The sequence below is a fragment of the Poecilia formosa genome, unplaced genomic scaffold (assembly GCF_000485575.1).
Source record: "Poecilia formosa unplaced genomic scaffold, Poecilia_formosa-5.1.2 Scaffold362, whole genome shotgun sequence".
In the NCBI taxonomy this organism is placed as follows: domain Eukaryota; kingdom Metazoa; phylum Chordata; class Actinopteri; order Cyprinodontiformes; family Poeciliidae; genus Poecilia; species Poecilia formosa.
In genome coordinates, this window is record NW_006800301.1 from 451,009 (window position 1) to 474,993 (window position 23,985).

The window sequence follows — 23,985 nt, forward strand, 5'->3', positions numbered from 1 at the left end:
TATTGAGAGCAATGTTAACTCAGCTGAACTCAAATTCCTTGTCTCTGTGCACAAACTCGGTTGATGAAGCTCATTCTGAGTCTGAAATTATACATAGTTTAAAAATACTGATGCAATGTCTTCAAAAACATAGAAAATGATAGCAAATGTCAAAGTAAAACAATGGTGGGTACAATATGTTCCTGCATTTAAACAAAAAACAAAGTTAGAGAACACATTGTTTTTGTACATTAATTTGGATCTAAACCACCGAGTCAGAAAAGACGGTATTGTTCCTGACCTGCACATCTCAAAGAGGGATCTGTTCTAATCAGACAGGCAGTAATATCTCTTTTATCTTGTCTTTGATGTCCCCCTTTCCAGTCACTGTAATCTAACTGTTGTATTTCATCATGGCAAGGATAGATTTGTCTGTATTTGTTGAATAATTGTTATTCTAACTTTGCACAAAGATTTCATGGAAAATGAATAGTCAACTCAGAATCTGCAATGACATGAAAAACTGAAACGCAAACAAGGAGAAAGCCTAAACAAATCTTATGAAATATATCGACATGTGGCGTGTAACTAGGCCTGTCACGATGAACAATAAATCAATTAATCGCACGATAAATTAAACCTATCGACCTCATTTTATTTATCGGCTTTATCATCTCTTCCTGCCTTTTTTTCTTCCAATTGATGACACTGAATGAAAAAAAGCTCAGCTCCGGTCCACTGCCACTTCCTTCCTCATTTCCTTACTGAAATGTCCAGCGCACACTACATGAGTTGTCGGTCCATTTTCAAAACCTGAGACACACATTAGCCGACAGAAATCCTAGGTATAACAGTTCAAACGGTTTGTCGTGGCGTGTGGTGTCCAGCCACATGGGCGCAAAATAATGGCTACAAGTCCAGTTAACTAATTTTAAAACCAGGCATTAATCAATGCTTTACTAAAATCTACCTGTGATGCATATGGCGAGAGTCAGCGTAAAGTCCTGACTGAATGAAAATCATTATAACCTATTTATGTCACGTTAAGAAGAACAGCTGAAAACTTACTGGGTTTATCAACTGCAGTAGCAATTTGGCTCCAACTCCTCCCCTTGTCATTTCTATATTCTTTGCACAAAATGTTGAATACATATTAATGTTGTTTCCACATATCATCTCCGATGTCCGCTGGACTTCAGGTTGCGCCGTGTCAGCTGTTTGGGATTCCCCTCGTTATTACCCCTCAGAAAGCGCGGAGGAGAATCCGGCTTTCTGATTGGCTACCTGTCACATTCAGCGTTAAGCTTCCAGTCGAGAAAACCCCTGATTTAGATCGGAGCGGCCATGACGATCTACCGTAACGCACCACACACTACAGGATGATCGGTTACGAAATCACCAGCGACCATCTTGGAACGGCCAACGATCTAAGATTATCATAAGGAGAAAATAGGGGCAAAAAAACTCGTGTAGTATGAACTACTGCATTAGGTAGTCGGATGTGCCCATCTTTTCTATTTAAATCTAGTGATTACTGAAGGGCAATATAGTATACAGATTTCATATCTGCACTCTTTTGGTTGAATGCAGTATTTATTTCTACTTTGGCTTTATGTTTAGTTTTTATTCAAGTACGTTTTTTGTTAATGGAGACTGAGAATTCCAGTATTATGTGTTCTTTTGAAAATAAAGTGCATCTATTTGTGGCAGGAAATTGCATGCATTATTACGTCATTTTCATTAAATCAGTGTCANAAAATAAAATAAAATGCTATGCAACTTACTACCAATAACAGCATTTTCTTATCTCAAAAACTTTATGCTCACAAATGACAGCTTGAGTCACCTTATGGTTCAGCTGCTGTTAGCTGTAACCCAGGCATGAACAATGGTGTGCCCTCCACCCTCATTTTTGGATTAGTGTTTCCCTTCAATAAATACTCCTGTAACCAAAGTGTTTACATTAAAGAAACATTTTGGAAGTTGAGGAGAAACTTCAGCTGCTGCAGCATTTCTCTGTGCACTCCATAGTCACACAACCATTGAAGCTATTGTTGAGGTTTTTTTCTTCTTTTACAAAAAAAACAAAAACATTTATGTAAAGGGTGTACAGCCTAAGACTGTGACAGATAAGTATATAATTATCACACATCACCTTGTTGTACTGCCTTCCTGTTTCAGAGTGGAACTGAAAATTATGTTTTTGTTTGAAAAATAGTTTTAAAATTGTTTTGAAAACTAATGGAAAGGCCAAATGATACCGATTTCAACCTGAAGATACTTTCACAAAGAAAAAGCTGAAATCAGAAAGTTTTATTTGCCACAAATGAATTAAAGTTTTGGCGCTCGTTCCCCGGCAGAAGACGTGGGCGCTGTGAATTGCAATAAGCTTTGGATGAGCAGTTTAGGATGAGGATTAGAGACGTCCTCCCCCTGGGGCCTGGACACTGGCGGCAGAGGGCGGAGAGGATGGAAGCCTGGAGTAGCCGGTAGAAAAGTGGTGGAGGTGGGCTGAAGCTCTGCTGGTGAGCAGATGGAGCCATGGATGGAGGGCCTTATGAATGGAGGCGTGCTTGATGACTGGCTGTGATGAGGCGTGGTCCGATGCCGACGGGTTGCAGTAGAAGCGCATGATGCAGCGACTGGATGACGGCGGTGAGGCTGAAGAGAATCTTCCAGTTTGAATTTACGCCTAGGCTTAATTTGTTTCACGAATTCTGAAATGCATGTGCCTTTTAAAAAAGTGTAGATACAAACTTAAAAGAAATTTGAGGGGGAAAAAGGCCTTCAAGGAGGTCGTATCTACTCTCTACTGATCATATTTGTCATAGTTTAGATTGCTTTAACTAAATGCTTTAACCTCGTCTTTTGTTTAAAAACATTTTTTCATGTTTCTCAATACTCAGTACTCAATCAACAGAGTTTCAGCAATTTATGTACTTTACATTTTGAATACATCAAAACCCTGACAAGGTACAGATCATAATTGCCATTTTATAGTTATGTGATGTCGGTTTTAAAATATGAAAAATGGAAGAACAAATCAAAGACATATTTTTATCTCTTGTTTTTTTCTCCTTTTCCATTGTTAAACTTAAAGATCCTGCATCACCTTTAGTGTGTGTGCGTGTGTGTGTGTGTGTGTGCAAGCGACTGCGTGGATCTGTGTGTGTTCTAGCTGTTAGACCACACGACAAAGGTTGTGTGTAATCCCTATTGTTGGTGAAATGCCACTGCTGTTATTAGGAAAGATTTATGTGCTGTGCCCAGGGATGAAGTCAGAATGCCAGCTTGTGTGCGTTATTAATGCATTCCACCAAGGGATAAGAGCCGGAATACCATAACACATTCATAGTTCTGAGTCTCTGTCAGATGACTGTCAAGAACTACATGCTTATGAGTGATTTATAGAACACGCCAAATAGTCTCTTCATCCCTTTGTCAGTTCACAAGGCCAAATTAGTAAAAAGCAAAGAAAACATGTCAGTCCTTTGTGTTCGGCAAGACATTATATTAAAAAAATACACATATTTTAAGAAAACAAGCTGATGGAACATTCTTTACCCAAGATCTAATCACATGTCACAAAAAAAAAATAAATTATATCAATTTAGATTCACTTCTTGTGATAGGTTGCATTAAGGTTTAACAAAACCAAAGTGCCTCTTGGAGGACAAATTTCTATTAGGGTCTTTCTATTGCAACAAATGAATGGATGATGCTGCTGCTTCCAGAGGGATGCAATGTTTTAAGGTTGCTATCAAGGACATGGTGTTAGACTTTTTTTGGCCTTTTATTGTTTTTGTTTTAACTTGAATGTTTTCACATCTTTAGATGAGCCAAACATCTAACACCTTACCAGGTCTACTTCATATAAAATTTAGGTGAGTGAAGAGAAAAAGTATATAAAAAAAAAAAAAAAAAAACCTTTGTTACAATTTGTCACACAAGAATCACTAATGGCATATTATTCTAAACTGAAACTAAATGTTGCACGGTATTCCAATTCTTGAGAAAAATAACTTAAAATGTTTACTTTCTGCAGAAGCCCCTGATTTCACACATGTATAATTTAATCTCATTATACAGTACATACAGCAGTTATGTGAACCCCTCAGAAGTTAGATTGAGAACATCAATGAATAAACAATATCAAAGATTATTTATTTATTTTCCTTTCATCCCAAAATGGGAAGACTATGGTACAAAAGACCAATCAAGACATGGAAATCAACTAAGGCATTAATCAACCAGAAGAGCATTAATGGAATTGGAGAATCTAACCATTATGCTCGTAAACTACTGCATGTTTTATTGCATAATGACTTAAAAATCAACTAAAAGCTAATATTTTGGCATTTAATTTTACCTTATGTATATAATCAGGCAAACACAACTAGAAAATGTGCAATGTCTAAGCATATGTAATAAGAAGACACATGCTTTAACCAGACATGTTTGTGCAAGGTAGTATAATTTAATAATAAATACAAGGATTGAGAAGCTAAAAAATCTGTTCAAAGATGTTGCAGGATTAATGATGGAGTGAATACATATAGAGGGTTCATCCTACATTTACAAGAGCCATTTTTCTCACCATGTATATCATGTTCATTTTGCTAGTTTTTTTTCTGCCTTTGTGTGTGTACTTTTGGTTCTGTTTGCCCTCATATATTTTGAGCCATTTGAATGACACGTGTCTCTCTGTCCGTGTTTACAAGATATGCGAGAAGTTCACTGAAAGATGGCAACAGTGAATAAGTAGCCATAATGAGATTTTAAAACAAATTAGGATAGAAGAGGATAAGAGAACAGCAAGAAGAGGACAACTGAGACAAAAGAAAACAGGAACCGCAGATGACAAAGGAGAGGAAGCTGGCAAATCAGAGGAGAAGAAACTGAAAAGAGATGATGGGATACAGAAAGACATCAGGAATCACTGGTCAGGTGGTGCTCCTATTTGAATACAATCCATTTTTCTTGTCAAGGGCACTCTACTTCTTTTGTCGTTTCCTTTTTGTCTGTTTTCCATTTTGACCCCTTTTGTTTGTCTTCTCTTTCTTCTTCTTCTCTTTCCACTCACTCACTTCATTATTCAGTCAAGCTTTCCTTCTCCTGCAGCTGTGTCACATTAGCTAACCTTCACAGGTCTTTAATCCTTCACTATTGCTTCTCTGCTCTCCTTTTGTTGTTCTCTCATCCCCCTCTCTCCTTCTGTCTCTTCTTGTCATCATTTCTGCCACAATACTGTATTGACACAGCTGTCTGCTTCATCAAGATTTCCATTTTATGAGTAATAAGGTCTCATTTGACCAAATAAATCCTCTGCTTATATTTGAGCTGCACCACTGTTGACCCTAAATTATCACTTCAATCACTTGCAAATGATGAATGCTCCTTCTGCCGCAGTTAAAAGCGAGGCTATATTGAAGCCTTGAACTCTTTTGCAGTTGCACCGTTTGAGGTCACTGTGAAATATTTTGTTTCGTTGTCCTTTTTTATCTCTGGCTTTAAACACCAATAACTAGTGAATCGGAGCAAATTCAATCAATGGGAAGGTGAAATGGATGCACAAATGATGGATCAGGATAACCACTAAGACTTGTTTATGCTCATTAGCTCAATGTCCATGAATTAAAATTTCTATAAAATGAAGTGAACCTATATCGACTAAAAACCCTAAATCCTGTTTCTCCTCACTTCTGCAATGTCATCAAACAGCTACAAAGTTAGAGGTATGGATTCATCATTCATGATGATGGATTCATGAATCATGAATGATTCATCATTCACATTCCACATGTGCCAATAACACCAATTTTAACCTGTTGCTCCAGCAAGTGTTTTTGCTGAACACAACGCCAAAATAACAAAATTGTTCCTGCAAGCACTGGTTCATTTTCACTAGTAACAGTGCATGAATTAAGATGAATGTGGTTCAATAATAAAAATTTAAAGCAAACAAAAACTTACTATGTTTTCTGCTTTCACTTTCCCCGTAGCAAACCCGTGGAGGAAAAGTCTTTTCTCATTTTGAAACATCTGCAAAGGATTTGCAGTCCTGCTGAAACCAGATCAGATATGATTTTAGGCTTCAGTAACATGCAACAAAACACTAGTATTTCAATCCCAGACTGCATTCTTAACCTACAAAGGGAAACTGACAGTGAAGAGTAGTCAAATACGCCATTAAACTTGGGGGTGGCTCAGGAGACGGGGGTTTGTTTCCTGTAACTGGTAGTTTGCCAGTTCGAACCCCCCACTTTGTCCATGTTACATCTCCTTCAAGGTACACAACCTCCTTCAAGACATCATTAACACATTTCAGTGCAAGTAACGTGCTTCAAAGCTTTTAGGTTGTTCATGTGCAACAATGACCAAATAAATTTGACCATTTGACCAAATAATGGTCAATTCATTTAGCTGGATCTAGCAGCTAAATATGCTAGCAAAGATAATATGAAGGCAATCCTTTAAGTCTTCCTACAAATCTTTTAAAGATGAATTTACATGATTCCTTTTAAGGAGTAAATGTTTATGCTTCCATTTGTTCTCTTCTGTATATTCTCTGCAAGGGTCAGTTTATTTGTAAGATTCTGCTATGATATTTGAATACATAATTCACTCAAAGCGTTGTTGATTACAGGACTACGGTGGAAAACATCAGTCAGCTGGTTTTACCGCTGTATGCGCTGTACCGTGGCTGCTGGAAAAAAACAAGTGTTTTGTTGTTGACTTGCCATTTAGAAACCACATGCTGCATCTTTGATGGTTGTGCAGGACGCTCCACTACTGCTTCAGACTCGGGGTCAAAGATATACAGTTGTAGAATTGCACATCTACTTGCAGCTATTTTTACAAGTATAAAGTGAGTGTAAAGTTGAGTTGGGGTGAGAACTGAGCAAGTGAAATCTCTGAGAATTTTGCGGGGGAAAAAAAAGAAGAAAAAGATAAGGAGCATGTTTTGTGTATTCCATAGACCAGTGTTTCTCAATTTTGGTCTTCAGGAACCACTGCCTTGCATATTTTAGATGTGTCTCTGTTTCAGAACATGTGATTTAAATGATTTCATGGCCTCTTCTGCATGCCATCAAGAGTTACAGAAGCCTGCTAATCAGGCTGTCCAGAAAAATGCCCAGAAAAGCGCTACAAAAGTCTGATGTCTTTTCATTTAATTTCTCTGGAACTGAGATGGTTCTTACACATAGACAATGTGCAGATGATGGTCCAGGAGACTCTGTAGAACCTTCCACAAGGGCTACTGGCCATCTTCTATTCTGACATTGTTCAGACAGGTTTGTGTTTGTCCATCACCTTGTCCAACTACTAAACAGGACAGGTCTAAACTACAACAGAGAAATTAGGTCTGCAGAGAGAATCAACAAGTCTGACCTTCCCTTTATTCAGGACTTGTAAAGGTTTAGAGTCAGGAAAAAGGGCAGCTATGACTTCTGAAGATCACACACATCCTGGACACAACCTGTTTGCAAATTTTACCATCAGGTCGGTGCTACAAAGCGGTATTTGCAAAAATTAGACTCCACAGAGACGGTTCCTTCTCATTGATGAGCACTTGACAGTGGGAAATCCCACATCGATACAATGCATATTTTCACAAATTCAACCTTGTTTTCTTTTTCAAAAATATACGTATTCATAAAACACACCTTTTTTACTCCCCCTTTCACAAATTTATTTTGACGACGTCTTTATTGAGAGCAATGTTAACTCAGCTGAACTCAAATTCCTTGTCTCTGTGCACAAACTCGGTTGATGAAGCTCATTCTGAGTCTGAAATTATACATAGTTTAAAAATACTGATGCAATGTCTTCAAAAACATAGAAAATGATAGCAAATGTCAAAGTAAAACAATGGTGGGTACAATATGTTCCTGCATTTAAACAAAAACAAAGTTAGAGAACACATTGTTTTTGTACATTAATTTGGATCTAAACCACCGAGTCAGAAAAGACGGTATTGTTCCTGACCTGCACATCTCAAAGAGGGATCTGTTCTACTCAGACAGGCAGTAATATCTCTTTTATCTTGTCTTTGATGTCCCCCTTTCCAGTCACTGTAATCTAACTGTTGTATTTCATCATGGCAAGGATAGATTTGTCTGTATTTGTTGAATAATTGTTATTCTAACTTTGCACAAAGATTTCATGGAAAAAGAATAGTCAACTCAGAATCTGCAATGACATGAAAAACTGAAACGCAAACAAGGAGAAAGCCTAAACAAATCTTATGAAATATATCGACATGTGGCGTGTAACTAGGCCTGTCACGATGAACAATAAATCAATTAATCGCACGATAAATTAAACCTATCGACCTCATTTTATTTATCGGCTTTATCATCTCTTCCTGCCTTTTTTTCTTCCAATTGATGACACTGAATGAAAAAAAGCTCAGCTCCGGTCCACTGCCACTTCCTTCCTCATTTCCTTACTGAAATGTCCAGCGCACACTACATGAGTTGTCGGTCCATTTTCAAAACCTGAGACACACATTAGCCGACAGAAATCCTAGGTATAACAGTTCAAACGGTTTGTCGTGGCGTGTGGTGTCCAGCCACATGGGCGCAAAATAATGGCTACAAGTCCAGTTAACTAATTTTAAAACCAGGCATTAATCAATGCTTTACTAAAATCTACCTGTGATGCATATGGCGAGAGTCAGCGTAAAGTCCTGACTGAATGAAAATCATTATAACCTATTTATGTCACGTTAAGAAGAACAGCTGAAAACTTACTGGGTTTATCAACTGCAGTAGCAATTTGGCTCCAACTCCTCCCCTTGTCATTTCTATATTCTTTGCACAAAATGTTGAATACATATTAATGTTGTTTCCACATATCATCTCCGATGTCCGCTGGACTTCAGGTTGCGCCGTGTCAGCTGTTTGGGATTCCCCTCGTTATTACCCCTCAGAAAGCGCGGAGGAGAATCCGGCTTTCTGATTGGCTACCTGTCACATTCAGCGTTAAGCTTCCAGTCGAGAAAACCCCTGATTTAGATCGGAGCGGCCATGACGATCTACCGTAACGCACCACACACTACAGGATGATCGGTTACGAAATCACCAGCGACCATCTTGGAACGGCCAACGATCTAAGATTATCATAAGGAGAAAATAGGGGCAAAAAAACTCGTGTAGTATGAACTACTGCATTAGGTAGTCGGATGTGCCCATCTTCTCTGTTTAAATCTAGTGATTACTGAAGGGCAATATAGTATACAGATTTCATATCTGCACTCTTTTGGTTGAATGCAGTATTTATTTCTACTTTGGCTTTATGTTTAGTTTTTATTCAAGTACGTTTTTTGTTAATGGAGACTGAGAATCCATTTTATTTTTGTTTTTGGTTGTTTTGTTTATTTAGTTTATCAGTTCAAGTATTATGTGTTCTTTTGAAAATAAAGTGCATCCATCTGTGGCAGGAAATTGCATGCATTATTATGTCATTTTCATTAAATCAGTGTCAAAAGGTCTTGAAACAATATTATCGTTCATCGCAATAATTTTTTAGACAATAGCTCAGCAAAATTTGTTATCGTGACAGGCCTATGTGTAACAAGAGCGAATTGAGGCCCTCGTCTTTGAATATAAAGATACACATTAGTATTGGCAAATGACTGCATTTGAATTTTTGATCTCAGCACAAAACACAAAAAATGAATTCTTTGCAACACATCCACCATCACCAAACAAATAGATGTGTGCAAATACAGAAATACATACATATTTGCCTCTTTGATCTCGTGATCTGACTTGGTGTCAGAACAAAGAGGCATGCCTGGCAGCTTGAACTCTCTCTAATCCTTAAAATTGATGTCCACTTTCATGGCTGAATGTCATGGCTTTGACAAAGGCACCGCTTAGTACTCTCCAAGAGGTAAGACATCAAATTAGATCAAGGATAACTGGTGGTTTCAACATATATGGCAGTGAAATTTGTCAGAGTAGCTGAATACCCTGAAGTTGAACCACTTTTAACTTCAAGAGATGCACACTCCACACTGTTACACACTTTAGTCGTGTAAGAAGTGCTGTAAAAGCCTGGAACGTCAGCAGCAGAGGTACAGGAGAGCACTGATCTCAGCCAGAGTTAATGAAAATCTGATTTCTTTTTTACTTATATTTACTTAGTGACTTGAAATAATTCAAAAACAAACCACATGCAAGAAAAACAAACTATTTGTCTTTCAAAATATATCAAAAAGGTTGGTGGAAAGACAGGAATGCTAGATGGCTTTTGATGAGTGAGCAACTGTGCTTCTTCTGCTGATCAAATGCAAAAGTGTCGATTCAGAAATCAGACTGTCGAGGCTTTACTCACCTCTGACTTTCTCCACTGCTGTGCGCTCTCTTCAGTCTCAATTCATCTGTCAAAACCTGAGCGTTTTCTGGGCTTTCAGGCAACTGCTGGCCTTTTCTCGCACAAAGCTCTCTTCAGTTCAAGTTTCTGGTCTTCACCTATCCAACAGAGGGGACACAAAGTAGCACATGTGGTTTACTGTCTCAGGCAGAGGAAAAACATGGGCAGCAGAAGCGTGGAACAGACGTTTGCCCATTTGCATTCGTTTGGATATTTTTCACCACACGACTGCTTATGTGGGCACTGCCAAGTTTCTTTCGACATTGTTTTAAAGAAAACAGAGTTTCTGATTACAAGTCTTGCAACAAATAGGACAACCCCATTAGATGTTTCCATGTTAAAGTCATTTTTAGACTGGTTTAAGCCCAGAAATCTGATTACCCAAACCACAAGAAACTCTGGTCAAGAGTACTGCTAGAGTTCAGTAATAATCATGTAATAAAGTAAAGGGACCCACTGAGTCCAGTCATCGCTTTATTCCTTCCTTCATTTGTCCTGAATCTGTCCTAACCTCAGCCTACCTCCATCACCAGTTTTGTCCCAAGGGAGCGTGTTTTTAATGTTAATACATTGAATCTTGTTAATGCTTAAAAATTAGATTTACCCCTTTAGAGTCAACTTCTGGAATCTGCAATGATATACTGTTTTTCTAAGTCAACAGCTCAATGGGAAAGATGACTGCACCGTGTTATTTCATCTCAGCTTTTGGTCAAGACCAAAAAGTGTATGTTCCATGTCTCAGATTGAACACGAGTAACTATAGGAAACAGGTCGTTTGTTTCTCTGGGTTTTAGGGGAGGTAAATTTGCCATTGGTACGGCTGCTAATGTACTATATGAAAGCATACTGCGGATTTAGGCTTTTTTTAAAGTTTCCTCCGCCCGGACGCCAAAAGTAGCTGTTCCCCTCTGCCTCTGCCAGTATGCCTCATGTCCTTTGGGAAAGACAGTTGCTATCCAGCCATTGTCCTTTCAAGAAGCAACTCATCCAACAAGTGGAGATGGAATGATGCAGCTTGATCTCACCAATTCCAGCATCGTCTCTTAGGCTCCTCATATGTATTAAGAATAAATGGCCCTCGATTATCAATGCCTCTCCAGATAAACCTAAGACCCTCAGTTGAAACTTGAGCTCTGCTGAAGAAAATAGCCAAACTAAAACAAGTGGCCACCTGGCCTAGATTTGTAACTCTAAATTATAATTAAAGAGAGAGTGTGGCTTCCAGCTTGGTACTTTCCTTTGAGTTGTTTCTGACTTTTGAAGGGAAATTTCATATCGAAAGTTATTAACCCTGTCACTGTGAAACCGAAGCAAGTCCTTAAACCCATTTCGGAAAGTTCCCTAATGCCCACCTCCTGATCTGCTCCATCCCAGCTCATTAATCCAAAGGCGGACGATACTTTTTAGAGGTTACTCAGTAGGCGCCAAAGGATTTGGTGCCAGCAGTTTTAATTTGGAAGACTACAGCTTTGTGGAGTAATAAGAGGTGCACTGGAACATAAACACCTGTAAAAGAAAAAAAAAATTATATATATATATATATATATATATATATATATATATATATATATACCTTCACCTAAATGTAAAATACATAAAGTCTTTTAAAAAAATAGCCATTTCTTATAGTTTGTGTCTTTTCCGAATTACCTTTCAACTTTTTAAAAACGCTTCGTCAGCTCAGATGGCTCGTATTTAGCAGTTGTCTGACATGAAAGTGGGTTATAAGAGAGAGGGAAGACATGCGGGAAACGTCTTCAGGCTGGGACTCAAACATGCGACGGCCACTTCAAGGACCAAGGTCTTCATACATGGGATGAACTTTTTACCTCTGCCTCACCCTTACTTTTAAACTTTAATAGTTTTATCAGCAAGCTGTTCTTGGCAGCTTTCTCTTTGCTCTGAAACCAGACACAGCTTATCCTCAGTTAACTTTAGAGTATAATGACTCTGACAATGGCTACAAAGAAACATTCCTAAAAAGAATTTACAGTGTAATTGTTTTGGCAAGAGAAGTGTGGCTCATGTCTGTTGTTGATTTCTCTTAAGGCTGTTTTCAAGTCATTTGGATTAAGCTGAGCTGCTTCATTTCACAGCATACTGGAGACAAAAACTATATTTTAAGACATCGTATACTATACAACAAAGAATACTTATATAGAAAGTGTGGGACCCAACATCCTTAAAATTATATATTTTTAAAGTCCCAATGGTTTGTTTAATAAGTCATTATCAATTTGTTTTGCAACAAAGAGAAAAAACAAATGCAATCTGCATTTTTCTCCCTGACTATTGTTTGTTTTCTCTTGTCTCTTTTGCTTGGCCCCTACTGTCACTTTGCTTTCTCTCTCTTCGCTGTTCCATCCTTCCCTCTGATCCCCTGGCTCCTCTCAAACAGACAGCTCATTCTCCCATGACGGCTCCAGGCCACTCCTTCATCAAATGTATCCATGTGTGTGTGTGTGTGTGTGTGTGCGTGTGTGTGTGTGTGTTTGTGTGGAATTGTGCATTTTGGATAAGGGATGGTGGTGTTCGAATCAAGTAATATTGGTCTATTGCAATGCTGTCGTTTTGTTTTAATGTATTGTACTTGTTGCAACTTTTCGATTGTTTTTTGAAAATATGTAATAGAAGATTTTTATCTACTTAAAGTTGAACATTTAGCTCCATTTATTCAATATTTCCACATAACATTCTTTCCTCGTGCTGCCATCTATTTTACCAAGTGTACCAGTTCGTCTGACAACAAAACAGAGCCAAAACAAGATGCTGCCAGGTGCTGTGGTGGCGCAGGGGCAAAGCACAACCCATGTATTGAGGCTTTAGTCCTCATCCCAGTGGTCGCAGGTTCGATTCCCGGCCTGGTGACATTTGCCACATGTTCTCTCATAACCCTCTTTCCTGTCAATCTACTTTCAGATAAAGGCCACTAGAGCCAACAAAACCTTTAAAAAAAAAAAAACAAGATGCTGCCATCCCCACATTTCATAGTTGGGATCGGGATATCAGACTTATAAGCACGCCTCTTTTACCACCAAATGTAACGATGGTCAATATGCCCAAACAGTTGCATCTTAGTTTCATAGGGAAAAAAAAGGAGACAAATCCAAATATGAGGACATTTGGTAATGAACGTACTTGCAAACTACAATCTGGCTTTTTTCCATTTATTAATTTTTATTTTTTTGCAATAAAAAAATTTGCTGGAAGACAAATGATGGGAGGAATATGACTTCTTCTGACAGATAACCTTACATTTAATAAATACTAAAAAAAATAACCCCAGGAGACAAAGGTTGGGGTTAAGTGTCCAGATGACAAAAGGCGAGATTGAAAAATGTAAAAAGACATGGACTGCATTGAATAAAGTCAAGACATTGTTTTATTTCTGGCCATAAATGTCATGATCTGTTGGTGTCCAGCTTCTCGTTTCCCTCGCTTGCATGACTCTTCAAAAGAGATACATCTGAAAAACAGAAACTAGGGCTATTTCCCTTCACTTCATGTTGCTTAAATCATAACTCATGACAAACATCATGTGCCCTTATTCTTCTCTTTTCCCTTTACACTTTTTAGCATGAATGACACTTCAGAAGACCAATCTGTGTACACTGCACAATATTCTTTCAGGGTTTTTAGACACTGTCTTTTTATTAACATAAATTATTCTGGTGATACAAGGAACCAAAAACCAGGGAGCTTATAAGATGTTTCTATTTCTAAATCAAAATTGGGGAACTCATTTCCCCAAGAATGGCTAACAACCTAAAAATGACCTAAAGTACCCAAAGCAGTAGGCAGCCAGAAAGTTTGCATTTATATGCACTCCCTGTTTCAAATGCTATAGAAAAGTAATTTCTGAACTATTGGCACATATGGAAGAAATCTATTTGTATGTGATGTATATTAACAAAACTGATTAAGAAGATTGGAATTACAGCAATTAATCGACGGAAACGAGATAGAAAAAAAAAATAGTTAAAGCCTACATTAATAACTCCTATAAATACAACTGGCAGCTGAAAGAGGGCTATTTGCTCTTTCCATCACCTCTTATAACTCCAGAAATATTTACTACTGACAATTAAAATGAGTTATTGGCCTTTTAGGTCAGAGTCCGACGTCAGTTGTCTGATGTCAGGTAATGTGTGTATGTGTGTGCGCGTATTTTCCCTCCTAACATAAATTCATTGCTTACAAGGATACGTATATGACCTTACAAAAAGAATGACAGAGAGAGACATCAGAGTGAATTGATGACTGACCGTAGGTGTGTCTTTGTGTAAAGGTGCCGTCTTTTCTATATCGAGAGCAAAACTGGGGTTTACGGGAACATGGCTAAGAGCAGCAGTTTATGAACCATACTTTACTAGACATAGTAAAGCCTGTGACCAGTTGTTCTTCTGCTGTGCACATACAGCTTCAGCATGTGGTTTGTATGAGCAGCCTTTGGTGGCCTGACTCACTTAAACGTCTTCAAAATTTAACAAGCAATTTTGAGGCTCAAACTACTGAAATTATAAGTTTAAAATGTCAAGGATTTGATCAATTTGTACCAACAAATTTCATTTTTGACATTATTACAGACATTATGTCTTTCCGTTTCTCTTTGGCTAATAAATGGAACATTTTCTGGTCTCTATTTTGTCACTGCAATACAATGCTTTTTGTTTTACCATTTTATGTTTTTATGATGTAAGGCACTTTGGATTGCCTTGTTGTTAAAGCTTAGTGGAACATCTGATACAGGTAGTTACAGGAGACTTAAATATGTCTTTCCGTTTACTGTTCAAGAGAAAAATGTTCTGTTTAGACAAGCTTTTTTCAAACTATTTAAATAATAAAATGAACTTGACTGGATAATTCAATAACTAGGATCACTTAGAATGTATGTTTGTGACATTGAATCTGTCTTTATGATTGAATTGACTTCTTATACAACACACGTTGTGATTTGGAAACATATAAACTGTACTGAACTGAACATAAAATCCAGCAAGACTATTAGACTGATTTTGGACAATGACTTCTTTTCTAACTCATCTGACAGAATATTCTTCTGAACTCTGCTGCATTTAGGGACAGAAGTGCTTCAGATGTTTCTGATTTAGGACTACTTTTTTTTCCCAAGAAATATGGCAGCAATAGCTCAAATCAAAGATATGTTTGCTGATTCTTTAAGCATTGATTCTAACAGTTTACATCTTATGAATGTTCCAAAACTCTTCAGTGGGTTTTGCGTCACATTCCTCTCAAGGTTGTGACTATTCCCATTTCTTCTGCACCCTTTTCTACCGCATTATATCCTTTCAAACTGAAATCAGCAAACTGAATGCTCCATTTTGTGAATAGCAAGTTTCTTTGGCAATGAACTTTTGTGGCGTGTCCTTCTAACTACTGGACAACTCTTAAGTTGTTGAGCAATGACATAACTTTTTTAAAAATTATTATTAAAGTTATTGCTTCTACATTCTAATACATTCTACTACATTCTAATTTTCAGTTTTTTATTCACTGCATGCCACAGTCATTGACATTAACAGAAAAGGAAATATTTTGAAATATGCATGAGTGTGTCATGAATCTAACATGTGAATTTCACTTTTCAAATAAATGTTCTTTGCAGTTATTTATTGGGGTGTGCCTGTGGATTTGGTATAGCAACGTTCAGCGAGGATCCATAGCGAACAAAAATCAACATCAAGTTATTCAGCTCCACAACAAACAACTGGAACTCTTTCGGCACATTAATGAATCCCATCCTTCTGATCTTTGAAGACGTTTAACAGGAAAACCTTTGCACTTCCACAAAACAGCCTGGCCAGCACTATGAAGAAATGTCTTCGTCACCTCAGCAACAAGAAAAATAACTAATTTATTTGCTCTAAGCACACAGGAATTATGTTTGACGTCTTCTTTTCCCTGAATTACTAAATAATGACCCCTGTCGCTCAGCGAGACATTTGAAAACACACCAGTCACACCGAGTCCTCAGACAGAGTGACGGTCCTTTCAGTTTTGGTCAATAAACAACGGCATGTAGTTTGTTTGAATATTTTTTATAGAGTTGCAACTAACAAATATTTTAGTAATCAATTATTTTATCAATTCTTTGGAGAATCTGATAAAAAAAAAAGGGACATGCTGGAGATTTTCCATGTAACCACTCAAGCTTATTTTATACAATTTTACAAATACATTAAAATGCAAATAAACAAATTTGATACCTTTTTTTTAAATTAAGTAAAATATTGTCTAAAGTGCAACAACAGCATTCCTTTAGTGCACACAAAGGATACATCTGCAGCTAAAAAAACTAACTTAAGCCTGTGAAAAGCTCAGCCCTTTGCTTGACTTAAGATCAGTACAGTGTGCTAATCTGTAGACTATTTTTTTCAATCAACTGATTAATGGATAGTAAATTGTGCTTAATAATCGATTTATTTATTTTCTTTTTTACAGAATTTGAACAATGTGAAGCAAAAGCCATTACACTTGAGTTTTGGGTAGAACAAATTTAGAGACAAAGGTTTTTCATCCTAATTGCAAAATGTACAAGTTTTTTTTTTTTCTTTTATGCAGTTTTGGCTTGTCTGCCACCATGAGTATGTTGTTCTTTCAGCAAATCTCCTTTTTTGAATTGTTTTAGGTGTACTCCAGCCACTTACTGATTACCAAATTAGCTGATGATTGTTTCAATTCATCACAATTAAACAATGAATTGCTTCAGGCCTTCATTCTTGTTCTGTTTTCCTTTTCTTAGGAAAAAATAAAAATGAAAAATTTTCAGGGCAAATTTTCATTGCCCTGAAAATCCAAAGACAAAACAAATGTCCTCTGTCATAAGAAACTTTAGTTACTTTAGTTATTTGTGTTCAAAGCTCAATTTTCCACATGGGAAAAGAGATGAAAGTCACTGCAGAGAAATACAGTCTCAAAGGATTGAATTTGAAAGAAAGGTTAATCGTATTCAACGAGTCTGCATTCTGAGGTCAGATTGTAGGGGTGTGAAAATGCATTCATCTTCCAAAATGAGACTATGCTCAATATTGGATTAACAAGAATGAGAAGAAAGATTTTAAAAGAAAGTTAGCTGAGACTAATGAAGCCCATTGTTACGTCCAGAAATAAAAAGCTTCACACATAAACTTTGTTCTAAAAATACTTTAACGATAATTCAATGCAGGTTTGATCAGTCCATTTAGTGACATTTTAATCCTTTTTTAATTAGATGGTAGTCAAACAGCCAAAAAAACTCATTGAAATGCTCAATTTTGTGTTTCCACAGATACAATAAAGTTTCATTAATTCGGTCTGCGGTCCATATAATTAATTGTCCTGTTCAGGTTTCATCTGTGTTGGCCTTAATTTTTGGACCAGTGAGAATCAGTTGCACTCTAATCTCAAACCTCGAAGCAAATCATGCTTTGAAATTTGTTGCATCTCTTTCTTCACTTAACCAAGCACACAAAATACATCCACACAACATTTAAAAGTGTTGGAGACTTTTTTTTTCTTTTTCTAAACAAGTAATATGAGCTAGCCCAACAAAATGAAATTCACAAAATAGTCACAAAACACAAGTATGCTTGCCTTTGAAATATATTAGCAGCTCCTAAACTTTTATGTTTTATTGAGTTTCAGCTACAAATGTTAATGTATTTAACTAGGATTATAAGATATGTTTATGCGATTTCAGATTTTTTACCACTGAAAATCTAAAAAGTCTAATATATTTTATAATGTGTTGGCAGAAAGCTAAAACATGGCAAAATACTAAAGTTCTTATGTAGCAAAATGCTAAAGTTCAAAGAATGTGAACCCTTCTGTAAGGCACTGGTTCTAATGTCCACACAATGCTTGAACTAACATGGAAAAAATAAAACAACTTTGAAAATGTTTATCATTACCCTGCTGTCCTAAACATTTCTGATCTGGGGACTAAATCCATGGATATGCTTTTATTCAGCTTTTTCCACTGCAGGCAGTCCGTACCCTTCTGACATGAGCGGCATTAGCTGTTTATCATCACACCATGCTTGTAGCATTTGAGCAGTGTACAGATACAATTTCTGTGTGCTTGTGTGCTTATACCACATTGATTTAGCAAACACTTTCATCCAAAGCAACTTGCAAGTGTAGAGAAGTTGTATAAAGAGGAGCACAGAGCCTTTACAGCACTCAAAGAGCTTTACAGCAGGGCTTTGGTAAAGAAGGGGAGACAACCACATGCCACAGAGCCGAACCTCTGATGACTGAGAAACTGCACTGAGCAGTAAGCCCGTACTCAACATTCATCCATGTTCTTGTATTTAGTAGCTATACTGGAGATATGTGATGGACAAATTAGATGTTTCTCATTTATGTTGGAAATTGTGTCTTGGACTTTTAAACAAGAATTGTGTAGGAGGGTGTAAAGCTCGCTTTGCCGTTTCATTGAATGACTAAGGCTAACAGCAAATTAAAATAATAAAAAAAAAATGCTTCAGCTTCAAGTACATCACTTTGCTATAATTCTGTGGCTAATTATAATAGTGAGTGAATATACTCAAGTGAACATTTCAGCTTCACTGAAATATTTTATTTCTCTGCACATATCCAGTAACTCTCAGTAAGGGTCACTAGTGCCAGAAAAAGGATCTTAGAAAACTGAATGTCTCAGACAGCAAACACCCAGAATGTGACAAGAAAACCAGGACCAGTATGGAAAGACATGAGATGTGCTCCATTAGACACAGCTTAAGATGAAGTCCATGCAGCGTTGACCCTGAAGCAGTCCATGATATACAGTGGTAACTGGATGGGAAATGCTGGCAGGAAGAGCAGACATAGCTTTATAGTCAATTGGTTGGAATAGGAGCATCTATGCTGAGTATGCAAGTCCCACAGTCAAAGGGAAGGCCACCACCAACACTGGTAGTTAAGGGATGATACATTCATGACAAGGGATTCTGGATCCAGACTGATAAATAGATGATGGCTAATCCACCGAAAATTAAGGTGGTAGAGAAAGTATTTAAAAAGCAGTATTGATGGACATGGCAATCTCATGCAACAGCAACCTTAAGAGTTTTCAGATTATGCTGAAATATTCATGAATATATGGCCAAACGCTATACATATTGTAATAAAAGTTGAGAATGTGGGGTAGTTGACAAAAAGTCTGCTGGATTAATCCATATAATCAAACTGTGTGTGAATCGGTGTGTATTTGCTTCGCTTCGAAGCAGCAGCAGGAACAATCAAAAATTTGATCTGGGCTTAGAAGGAAGATTTAATCCCCCAAACAATATAAAGGTTTTTTCCCCCAAGTTGCATTTATGCAATTTGCTGTCTAGAGCAGTTCTATAGAAATGTATTACTGCAATTCCAACTCTCAGCTCAGGATTAGAGTGCTGGTATTTATTTGCGTGTATTTGTGTTTGTGCATGAGGTCTGTAAAATTGGTGGGGGCTGGTTTGTAAGGAAGTGTGAAAAGGGAAAATACCTCAAAGCAACTGTCAACCATTGCTGTGAGAGGATGCTTAAAAAGAGATTGGAAACATGAAATTCGTTCTCTAAGTGTAACTCCTGGGGCCAGATGATACAAACACATAGAGGGCGAATGTGAAGTCATCCAAGGATTAAAACATGAAAGTATGGATATATTTTAATTTCATGTCATTTTTTGAAAAAAAAAACAAAACAAAAAAAACATGACATGACATGAATGAACACGACAAGGCATGAAGAGTGCGCCATAAGGGAGAAAGAGACAATAGAGACAGAACATGATATGAAAAACATTAAAGCACACATAAAATGTTGATTGTAGGTTCTGTGACATAAGTTGAATTCTTATTTCAGAACTTACAAGTATCAAAGCCGTATCCAAAATTATTCTTCTAAGCAGATATCTTGTTTGCAGAAAGAAAAATAAAGCTCAGTTCGCACGTCCGGGCATGTGGATCATTCAGAAAAAAACTTTGACGGTTGTGTCCTCCTTACGAAAACACTTTCTGTTTATTTCCCCCCCGTTCTGTTTATTGAGCCCATCTAGACGGTTCTCAGGCAAGATCTGGTTGTACTATACTTATTTTGGTCTAAGTAAGACAAAGATCAAAGTATGAGTAGTAACGCTGGTGCACACTCTTTCTGGCAGTGTCAATTCAATTTCAATAAATTGTGAATGAAAACAGCATTCTCAAATGTCATAGTAAAAAAAAAATAAATGTCAGCCCAGTGAGATTTTATGACGACCCAGACAAGTTACCTGCTTCTGTCTTTCTATAGTTCCCTACACAGCCAACACCAATCAGAAAAATACTACAAAATTGCTTTCATGAGAAAATAACTTGGCTGAGGGAAGAGGCCAAAAGTTCAACAGTCACTGATGTTGAGTCTGCTTCCAGGCCTTATCACTGCTCTTAATTTAGCATTATTTATTTATTTTTAAATTAACGTGTTTTAACAGAAATGGACAAATAAAATTAATGAATTTCTTGTTATTTTGCTAACTAATAAGTTTAAATTTATATTAGCTTTGCTTTTCAAAAAATATAAGCCATTAGTTTCCTCAAATGTCATAAAAAAAGAGCTAAAACAATGGACTGCAACTATTGTGTATCGTTCCCTTCACTTAACTTCCCCAGCTGTCCAGTAGAAAGCTTCCCCTCTCCCAATGCCAGGACTTGGTACTCGGTTAAAACGATGGACACAGTTCACAAACCTTATGGCCATCTGTTCCCTCTGATTAAAGGGGAGTGTAAATAACTCTTCGGCCAATTATTGATATCAATTCAACAAGAGGTGCCATCTTGTTACATATTTGAGCCAAAACTGTGTGTTTGTATGTGGGTGGATTTTATTTTCTGTGTGTGTGTGTGTGTAGCTCCAGCCATAAGACTGGCTCATGGCAGTGCCGAGTCATCTAATTTCTTTTACCCAATTGCTCCAGTCTGCATCTTCATAATTCATACAACCGAGTATTAGTTAATGTCTGTGTGTTTAGGGGGTTAGCAGGCAGCTGTATGTGCGTTTTCCATCTGCTTGTGTGACTGCTTATGTATTTATGCATATAAGATGGTTATGTGTTTGATTTTTCAGCTCCAAGATGAGGTGGCCAGACTGCCATCAGAAGCAGTCAATCCCTGGCTGAGTTGGAGAAATAAGAAGCAATGAGGGAGCCGGTACTAAATCCTCTTGTGGGCTCACAGCGCTGGCCTCAGTTTAAGAATGTAGGCAGCCAGCACATACAGCATAATGAGCAAGTATCTCGCTGGAGTATTGGAATACATTGAAGCACTCAGCGTGTTTACATTTGAGTTTTAGTTTGTGATGAGGTTCTTCTGCCAAGATGACTTTGGTGAAATCGTAATGCATTGGCAAACACATATTTCTCTTTCTTTGTTTTACTTTATCCTGGTGAGTAGTTCTAAACATTATATTAAAAGCAAGATTCAATTTTAGAAAGTATCAAAAACTGCTATAATCATATGTTGCATGAAACAATGATAAAGTGTCGTCTAAATAATTAATTTACTGATTTGCTGTTTTAGTACTACTGCATTACAAGCTAGACCTTTTCTATAAACAGAAATAAAATGAAACAGAAGCATCATCAAATGTTATGTTCACTCTTAATGTTCTTTGACAAAAGATGCAAGCATCTATACTTTTAACATGACTTTTTTTTTAACCTTTTAATCACTAATCAAAAACTGTCAAGGTGTCAGTTTTATCAACTGTGATGCTACGTTAACAACTAAAGTAATTGTGAGGTTTTAGCATTAAACATTTTGTGCGTGGATGCTTTGTTTCCACACACAATATTATTATTTTGACGAAAAGATTATGTTTATAACCATCAGTACACTTATGCTGCGATTGTGTGGCTCTCTCACATACTGACTGTTCTTAAATTCAGTCCAGATTACGTTCCAGTTGTATTGTTACTGTTGACCAAAGTGAGAAGAGGTGACCCGAGGTCCAGATGTACCCTGTAAATATCATTAGTATGCAGCTGAAGCAAAAGCATAAAGACTTTAAAGGTTGTCACAGAGTCAGACTTAAGAATCAGGATAATGGACCTGTCACCTGGCAAAGGAATGACTAACCGCCTTTGATTGCATAATTATGCATAAAGCATATATTCTCAATCGAGTTATGTTGTGTCTACCCTTGTATATTTTTACTTTTAGTAATTTATTTGTTTTTGTTATCCTTTCGTCTTTTACTCGGTAGTTTTGACGAGCGTTACAAACTTAGTGAGTTTATTGATTGACGTATTTAACAAGATTGGATCATTTTTGTTTGCATATTGTAGAGGTGTTTGGGTTTATTCCATACATGAACAGTGCCTTGCTGTTGAACAATGTCCATTGTTAAACTAATGATCCCTTCATCTACTTGTAAGTTTCAATACCCAAGACATGCAGCTATTTATAGATTATAACAGAGACTGAACTACTTATTATTATCATCTTATAGACATCAGGTGGTGCCCTGACTTGGTAATTTGGACTTAAATTACTAGTTAATAACTGCCTTAAGCAAATATTTATAGCCCAAACCAAACCTATTGTTGTAAAACAAGTAAATGTATATGTTTTAGTGGTTCATATAATTTATTGAATAAGATCATGTTCTTGTTGCCGTCATCAAATTTCTTGTTCCAAAGTTCTCTACTCTGTACAAATGGAAATTTTAAAAATGCTCCAGTTGCATTCGCCTTATGAAAAATGATTGAGGTGCCAGTAACTGTGGCATCAATGTAGCTTAGAATTATGACCAGACAACAGTACAATAGAAATTCACTGAGACCTATGTCAGTGTGCTACAAATGATTTACAATTACAAAGTGTGATATGACCCCGAACCTGAATTTTTCTACACATTTACTAGTTATGCCAGTAAGTGTGCAGGGTGCTAAGTAAGTGTGGTCTCCTAACATGTTGAAGTTCTCTCTGGTTCCCCAGATGAGTTGGTCTAATTAGAAAATATGAAATAGAAAGGTTGTATTTTAGTTGCAGGTTTTAGTTTATTTCTGTGATCTAAGAAATAAACCAATAGGAGATTGACAAAAAAAAAAGCAGAATAGCTGCTTTATAAATAGTTTACATGTTTATGTTAAGGTTTTTAATTAATCTTTGCAAAAACATGCCAATCCATGTCGGTGGTCAGTTCTTTGTGGTGCTCTGTTTACAAAGTCTGTGTGACAGTTAAGATGTCATTACTCTTGGCTTATCCATATCTTTAGAGTAATGAATATTTAACATGGATTGAGCTCCTAACTGTTATCTGTAAGAGAGAGAAAAAAAGTCAGAGAACCTCTTGCTGTAAATAATATATCAGAGATGTCCAAATATCTAAGGACAAGCCAAAGGGTTTATGAAACATCACTTCAAATTGTGTAAATTATTTATGTCACTCCTAATTCAAGTTTGTACACTTGCATTTGAAGGACACTGAACAAAAGGCATTTGTAATGTGTTTAGAAGGACATGTCAGAGTAATGTTTGGTTGTTTCTTTTTAAAATTGGCCACATTTTGAAACAGGCTCACACACCAGCTCTCCCCAAGTCAAAGCTAGATGTTAAACTAACTTGACAGTGAAGGTAAATTGTAGCAGACTCAGAAATGGTT

The 23,985-nt window shown here is 37.0% G+C and overlaps 1 long non-coding RNA gene across 1 annotated transcript in view; it reads right to left on the reverse strand.

Moving 5' to 3' along the window:
• Positions 1-5,954: 5,954 nt before the first annotated feature.
• The window catches only part of LOC107833320 (uncharacterized), a 40,216-nt gene continuing 22,185 nt past the window's right edge, over positions 5,955-23,985 (reverse strand). The window contains exons 2-3 of the long non-coding RNA XR_001659044.1: positions 10,324-10,460; positions 5,955-6,040 (exon numbers count right to left, since the gene is read on the reverse strand). This is a non-coding gene — a long non-coding RNA (uncharacterized LOC107833320). The remainder of the gene's footprint in view (positions 6,041-10,323; positions 10,461-23,985) is intronic.